Genomic DNA, 8494 nt, shown 5'->3' with positions numbered 1-8494 from the left:
AGAACCTGGGATGCCACAGAAGCAAAGCCACATAGAAGCCCAGCTGGGCCCCGAGAGCTGGCTCTCATTCCTGCTTCTCCGTCTGTCCATCTGTCCTTGAGGACATAGGCACTGTGCCTCCTCCTTTGTGCCACTTAGTGTCCTCCGCGGCCTAAGTCCGTGTCCACTCACTTCGACCAGGTTATGGATGTTCTTCTAGTACACAGGGGTCCCATTTGTGCTCTGCCCCTCCTCAGGCTGTCCTCAAATCTGCTGCCGTAGCAGAGGATGGCCTTGAACCCCTGATCCTTTTGTCTCTGCCTCCTCAGTGCTAGGATTACCAGCTTGAGTTGTTGTACCTGGCTCCCGTGTGAACTTGTTTTGTATCAAAGTGCACAAGCCACAGCAGGACGACTCCAAGACTCTAAAACAAACAAGAAAAAAGCAAGCAAAGGGAGCCCCTTTATTTAGAAGTAACAAGTTGCCCCAGGCGCAGGTCTGGATGTCTTCCAGAGTCACCACCCAGACAGAAAGGTGAGTTTTATGGTTGTTTGCAGGCATCCCCTCACCCTCTCAGAGAGACCTCATGCTGAGGAGGAGCCCAGGGCAGCTGCTCCGGACTGGAAAGTTCCTCAGGTAGGGACAGCAGAGGTCCAGGGCTGTATCTAGCAGAATTCTGTCCTTGTTCTGGCCTCAGCTGCACTGCCGCTTTAGAAGGAATAAATAGGTTGGATGGCCATGGTGGCTATGGCTGTGCGCTGTAATTTGGGCATAGAAGGATGCATACACTGTAGACATGGACCAGGGTTTGGTGCCGAAGATCCTGTCAGTGGTCTGTAGCAGATCCAGAGCTACACCAGGGTGGTGAGACCTGCAGGCCAAGTGCCATGATGGCCTGACAGGACCCTAGGGGTCACCCAACCATGAATGAACTTAGGAGACCTCTCTCTGGACAAAGATACTGCCCCAAAGGTCCTGACTCCTAGGGCTCAAAAGAACAAAGGTCCTCCCTCCCTGTGGTGGGGCACACATTCACATCTGACCTCTGGGTGTTTCTAGAAGAGATGAGCATTGTGTGAGCAGATAGAAGAACAGTTGCTCTCACCCATGTACACAGACCACCGGACCCTCCAAGGGTTGAGACGAGGTAGAGGCAGGGTGGATTTATCAGCCGTCTGGTCTTAAATCAGTATACCTACCGTCACCTCATTAACAATATGACGTATTCCTCTGCTCCTATGCCAGGAGCTCTAAGGACAGCCACCCTGATGGGGTAGCCATTGCTTGGGCTAGACCCCTTCCTTCATTCCAGAACCTTCCATATGGTCTTGTTAAACACTGTGGCAATCCATAGCTGAGAATGAAGGAAGGGCTCAGCAGTTTGGGTGTTGGTGGGAAAGGGTGGGAGAATTAATGTCAAGAAGAGCAGCTCATAGTGTCTACCACCCTGACCACTTTCTCCTGGTCACACTTCGTTCTTTAGAGGCTGGGGCAGGAAAGGAGTGTGTGTGTGTGCGTGTGCGTGTGCGTGTGTGTGTGTGTGTTGTGTGTGTGTGTGTGTTCTGTGCATGTTCATGTGGCTGCATATGTGAGTGCAAGTGTGGATGTGTATGAGTGTGTGTGTAGGCTAGCAGTCCACTGAAATGAATGATAAATGGTGCTGGTTACCACGGGGAAAGTCACGGTCATGACAGAACCCAGTATCAGTTTCAGAGCTTTATTAGGAGGAAGAGGAGTGGGGGGTGGGGTACAAGAGAACCAGGCCTGGGAAGGAGCCGTGTGGAGAGCAGAGAGAACGGTGGTAGGGTGGGGAGAGAGAGCAGAACAGAGAGAGAAGGTGGGGTGTGTGTCTGACCTTTTCAGGGTTCCCGGTGAACGTGCACAGGCGGGCTTACTGAGCTACACCACACATGTGCTGATTGTGTGACCACACTGCACGCACATAGTCGCCTGTGCGCACTGATGACATGAGATACAAGGCCCTTTGCTTAACTCCTGAACTGCGCATGTGCGGTCACGCAGCTGGAGCGCAGCAGAATCCTAACATCCACCTCATGTGTTGCTCCTCTAGAGAGGCCCTCCTTGTATTTTGAGACAGGATCTCTAGGCTGGAGCTTAGCCAGTTAGCCAGGATGACTGGCCAGTGAGCCCCAAGGCTCCACTGATCTCTACTTCCCTTCACTGGGGTTATGAGTGCATGTCACCATGCCCAGCATTTCTACATGGGTCATAGCCAGAGGACTCAACACTGGGAGAGTCACTCAGAGTTAAGAGCTCTGGGTGGGGAAGTGGGACAGGACACAAAGGACGTTCCTTGTCTGCTTAGCTCAGGAAAGACAGTCCTAAGGACTTTCAGGACCCTCCACCTAGCATTGTGGAAGGTGGTTAGGGTCCAGTGATATAGGTCCCTAATGTCCCCTTCCAGGCCCTTCTCCTGACCCCGAGTCCTTTCCCAGAAAGCAACAAGCTTGCAGGGTGGGTGGGTTCAATTGTTTGGGTCCTGGGAGTTCTTTTGGTTTGGTTTTTGTCCTTAGTAACACCCAGGATCAAAGCAGTGTGTTTTAAACACAATAACTCTGGAGAGGGCCCTCATGGGGCCCTGGGCATTACAAGAGAGCACTTGCTCAGAAGCAAATATCTATAATCAGTTGTTGCTTTTGCCCCACAGTGGGCATGTGAGCAGTAGCACAGAACAGCCTACTCCCTCCATGAGGGCCTTCTGGCCCAGCCCAGGCCCTGCCTCCATCCCATGCCTGCATTGTTAGAACACTAGGCAAGCTGGGCATCGGCAGGGAGGGGGTACTGGCTCTGAGGGTGTGGGAATGACCCTCCTCTAGGCCAGCAGTTCCCAACCTGGGGTCACAATGAATTTTTCACAGGGGTCATCTAAGACCATCGGAAAACACAGATGTTTACATTACAATTCATAAGCAGTAGCAAAATTACAGTAGCAACAACAATAATTTTATGGGTTGGGGGTCCACAACATGAGGACCTGTATTAAAGGGGTCACAGCATTAGGAAGGTTGAGAACCACTGGTCTGGGCAGTTTTCATAACAGCTTCCCCAGCCCCCTGCAACCTGGGGTTTTGAACACAGCCCTCGGCTTCTCTAGGGCTGCAGTGGTTATGTAACCAACAGCCAGCCACACGAGGCTGAGCTCCTGAGGGCTTGTGAAAGGGAGCTGGAGTGTTGCTTTTCCCCAGAGTTGGGGTGCTGGTCCATGCTGGTGTACTGGAGCGGGGCTCAGCAGAGCAGAAATCGGGGGATTGGATACAACGCTTCCTGCTGCAGGAAAGCTGAACTCAAAGATGCTTAAACATGAAAGGAGATGTGTCTCCTGCATCAGGCAGTCCAGAGGTAGGATGGCCCAGGGCTGGTCCAGTGCTGCAGGGACATCAGCAGGGGTCCATGTTGCCCTCCCGAGTGGACCAGCTCAGACCAATTTCCCTCATGATTATAGGATGGCTGCCTCAGGTCGAGTCACCAGCTAGCAGACACTACTTCTTTCTGGATACTTCTTTTCTGCCATGTCTTACTGGGGCCAGGATGAGAATAGAACCCCTGCATGAGGGTCCCAGGAATGCCAGGTGACGATATGGCCTCTCCCTCTGTCATAACAAACCCCTGAGGTGGCTTAGAGGAGGGAGAAGGTCCTTGGCCTTGGTTTTCAAGATCCCAGTTGCTAATGGGACAAACTTTCCATCTTTGAGACTCTGGAGCCAAGTCTGCAAAGTAGGAGCCCCAAGCCACCCCCTTCGTGGGCAGGGGGAGGAAAAGAGGAAAGGGGAGAAACCAGAATCCCAACTCCTTTCAAGGACACATCCTCAGTGACCCAAAGAGACCAGACCCTGCCTCTTAATGTCCCTCTGCATCTCAATGGTGCTGCCCTGAGGATCAAAGCTTTGGGGACTTGAAATGTGCAAAGTCCATTAGAGGCAGCGTGCTCTGTGGTATTGTGGGATCTGGGATTTATTTCAGCCTCCTTTGATCTCAGGTGATAGGACATCACTGTTGTTGGTTGTTCTTGCTCTTTTGGAGGGCCCGCCACCCAGCTTCCAAATAAATCACAGAAGGAAGCTTATTCTTAATTATAAATGCCCAGCCTTAGCTTGGCTTGTTTCTAGCCAGCTTTGTTAACTTATCTCGTCTACCTTTTGCCTCTGGGGTTTTTCCTTTTCTTACTTCTGTAAGTCTTACTTTCACTCTTACTCCATGGCTGGCTGTGTGGCTGTGTGGCTGGGTGGCTGTCCCCTAATATCCTCTTCTCTTTGTTCTCTTGCTCTTCTTTTCCTCCCAGATTTCTCCTTCTATGTATTCTCTCTGTCTGCCAGCCCCACCTATCCTTTCTCTCACCTCACTATTAGCCATTCAGTTCTTTAATTAGACCATCAGGTGTTTCAGACAGGCAAAGCAACACAGCTTCACAGAGTTAAACAAATGCAACATAATCAAATGCAACACATCTTTGCATCATCAAACAAATGTTCCACAGCATAAACAAATGTAACACATCTTAAAATAATATTCTACAACACATCACCAAGTTATCTCTAGGGAAACAAAGACTGGATGGATTTCTTTGTTTCAGTTCCACTGAGCAAGAAGGAAGCGGTCCCTCAGGAGGCCTCCACCCCAGGCCTGGGAGATGTATGCTCCTTCCGGTTCCCCTGGCTTCTATCCTCTCCACACCTGAGCTTCCTTCCCTCTGGAGGCAAAGTGCTTTCCTAGATTCCTAAGAGAGGTATGTGTCCTAGTACTGTCTTGGATAGTCAATTAGACCTTAGGTAAAAGGGTTAGCTGGGACTGTTGCCGGCCTAGATATCAGCTCCTCACTGGGAGGGCTGAGGCAGGAGGCCTCTTTGGAATCAGGATGGTGTCGGCCTTTGTAGGCCTGCTCCTCGGAACTGGAGGCAAGGGGTGGCCAGCTGGAACGGATGTTGAGTGTTCCGTGCTCTGATCAAATACTATTGTAAATTCACCCTGGGACCTCTCAGATCTCGGTTTTCTAAGTAGCAAAAAGTCCAGTTCAAATGGGTTGGCCCATAAAGGGAACTGGAACTGGTAGGCCTACCCAGACCCCAGAACTGCAGAGGGAGCTGGCACTGTTTCTCTGCAGTATGTTCTCAGCTAGTCAGGTTTGTTTTAATCTCCACTCCTCTGCAAGTCAGCTATTTCAGGATGGTTGTCCCTGGGTGTCAAAAGTAGCCCCCACTGTTTCTAGAGCCTTCAACATGTACCCCAGAAGGAGCCCTTTCATTCCAAGATGCCCGTGAAGTCCCAAGCTTCTGCTTGTTCTGATTGGCGGGTGTTTGTCACCTGGTCTCTCAAGGGAAAAAATCACTTTCTGCAGTGTGGGACCTTGAGGGCAGGTTTTGGACTGGCTTGGTGAGGTCTTGAGTGCACCCTTTTCCATCAGGCCTCTGTGCCATTCCTGCTAACACGACCCTCATCCGAATTCCAGGATGCTATAGGGCAAGGGAAGGGAGAACAAGCAATGTCTCCAAACCAGTCACCTCCAAGATCCGAACAGGATGAACAGGACAACAAAACAGATGTGGGGGGATGTTCTAGTGTGGGAGCAGGATGGCAGCTTCACACATGCACAGTGCAGACCCAGAGGTAGGTTATCCTGGATCAACCACGGGACCGCAGCAACCCCAAGGCTCTTTTGACTGTGAAGAGAGGCAGGCAGCCAGTGGACTCATGCACGAGGAGGGAGTCAGGGGGCGATAGAAAGACACCAGTGAATCATTTGCAATCGTTGCTTTTGTTTTTTGCAATAGAGTCAAGCTATGTCCTGTTAGCTTGGCCTTGGACTTGGGAGGCAGCGGCTGCTCATTTTACACCCAGGGTGTTCCCTGTTCTCATGACCCTGTAGAGTCACTGAGTATCCCAGTGGCCAGTAGCACAGTGTCTGAACCTCTGGCTGTGGGGTATCAGCAGGGGTACATCTGTGACTCCTGCTGATCCTGAGAACTGAGTTCTAATCAGACTCCTCTGTGGGCACAAGGCCACTCCCAAAGAAGCCCAGAGCTTAGCCACAGTGGGCAGGAAGATCTTAGGGTGTTGGTTTTGGGGGAAAGGTGGGATCTTGCTTGGTTGAGGGGGGAAGAGCCCCTGTGGAATATGCACACTCCAAGAAGGGAATTTAAAAGGCTGTTTCTGGAACATTCTGCCTCTAAAGACTCAGATGGACGCAGAGCAGGGTGCTGACTACAGAAAATGGGCGAGAGAGCTGTCTCTTTGGAAAATGAGCAGGAAATAGTGGCTTGAGCTTTGGACCAGAGCAGAGAGACTCCAGGAGAAATGAGATCACCTGGGGGGAAGGAAAGGCTTGATCTGCAGAGCCAGCAGGAGCTGCAGGGGACAGGCTAACAAAAGAGGTGAGAATGGACAGCCGCTCCTGCAGCTGTGCCCCGGGGGACTCTTGTGCCCTGGGACTTGGAGACAGCAGACCTCTTAGGCAGCCGGCTGACAGTTTATGGCTGGATTGGTGGGGGTGAGGAAACAGGAAGGGGGCAGAGCAGTGAACAACCCCCCCACCCCACCCCAGCACATACAAAATAAAACACCTCCGTTTGCAGTGGAACCCTTGATAGACATCAACAAGGTGAAAAAGTAACCCAAATGTGACATTTCAGGTGGGACGAAATTAAGTCTTAAGGAGACTTCAAGGCTGGGGTTTTATCCAGTGGGACTGAAGCTCTGTAGAGGAACCTGAACCAGGATTTCTGCCTCACCCTGTGATGAGATGCTAGGACATGGCAGAATCCGTACCAGTGAGAAGGCCCTCACCAGCGATGGCCACTGGTCTTGAACTCCCCAGTCTTGAGAACTGTGAGCCCCAGAACCCTTTAGTCTTTATAAATGACTCCACCTGTGGTACCCCACAGCAGCAGCAGGAAATCACTCTGTCAGGCTGCTGAAAGATGGCCACAGAAAGGAAGTCTGTGTGCGGATGGACCACATGGGGTACTTCTGCCCCTGGAGCTGCAGAGAGCCAGGGGAAGGAAGGCCTTTGGAAGTCCAGCAAACCCCAAGAAACCCTCGCGGGCTCAGCTCACCCTGCCTGGTGAGGCACAGACCTCCAGCAGCCCGTGGACCTTGCCCATCCGCGAAGGCAAGGGGCACAACCGAGAACCTTTACTCAGCATTCCAAGAGCTCTGCCAGCTCATGGGGGTGTATCAAATGATGTGGCTCTTGACCTCTGCCCAGGGCAACATTCTTTACTTGTTGTTCTTTTCATTTTTTAAGACCATCTCATTCTACAGTCCAGGCTGGTCTAAAATTCTCGCCATGCAGCCCAGCCTGGTCTCTAACTCACGGCAGCCCTTTTGCCTCAGCCTCCTTAGTGCCGGAACTACAGGTGTGATGGCCGTGGTGGCTCCTTCTATGCCCCTTCTTTCCTTCCTCATTTCTTATTTTTTCCCCTCTTCCTTTTTCTTCTTTCTTCCTCCTCTTCCTCCTCCTCCCATAATACCCTTCAGCCAACTCATATATCATCCAACCTCAGAACCATCATTCAAGGTGGGCATCATTCCTACCCATTTTATGGATATAGAAACTGAGGCTGGGGGAGAGCCTCAGATAGCAAATGAGAGCTCTCAATCCATACCTTCATCAATGACTACCTGCACACATTCTGTCCCCTGGAGTGGCTTGGGACTCGCTGGGCAAAAGTGCCGTCTAGGACAGTCCCCTTCTCCATTCCCTGGCACAGGAAGAAACGGGGGGGGGGGGTGGGGGGGAAGTGGGATGCAGATTTGAATTTTAAAGTCCCCACGAAGTCCCTGCCCTCACCTCTGTACTTGCATTTTCAACCATGGAACTAGGTGCAAGTTGTAAGTGAAACACAAATCACTGTCTACGTGATGTCCCCAGCATCTCCCTAGCTCATCCCCGAGCAGAGATCTCCGCCAAAAGGGCACAGTTGGCTCACCCCACCCCCATCCTCCATCCTGCACACCATGTTCCTGCCGACTCCTGGGCTCTCCAGCTCCCTCAGGTTCAGAAGCCAGAAGATTCCTTCTCCCAGTGGAATCCAGAACTTGTGTATCCCCAGATCCCAGCCCTGGGCGGTGGCAGTCACGCCACCAGCACGGATGATCCATTAATCAGCTGCTTTCTAGCACTGGAGGCTGTTAATTGAAAACTCAGTCCCTGCTCCCTGCCTTCCCCAGCCCTGGGTCCTCCGTCTTGGGGTCACTGATTTCTCTCTGTTGGGTAACGTTTGCTTCACCCTCTGCAGAGATGCCTGTTAGGGCTGCTGCAGCCTGGGTGAGGACTCCTGAGAGTCTGGGTCTCATCCTTTGCCACACACACAGCTTGCAGGGGACTCCACTCTGCTCTGCTCTGCTATGGAAGGCAGGAATGCAGTCAGAGCTATTCTCCCAGAGCTAACAGCCTGTGGGAAGACTCCACCCAAGGCCTGCTGAAGCCAAAAACACAGTTGCCTTAGCCCAGCTAAGAAGGAGATCTGATTTTGTTATTATTACTTTGTAATTACACTTT

The sequence above is a fragment of the Peromyscus leucopus genome, chromosome 4 (assembly GCF_004664715.2).
Source record: "Peromyscus leucopus breed LL Stock chromosome 4, UCI_PerLeu_2.1, whole genome shotgun sequence".
Lineage (NCBI taxonomy): Eukaryota > Metazoa > Chordata > Mammalia > Rodentia > Cricetidae > Peromyscus > Peromyscus leucopus.
Note: the sequence above shows the minus strand (reverse complement) of the source record.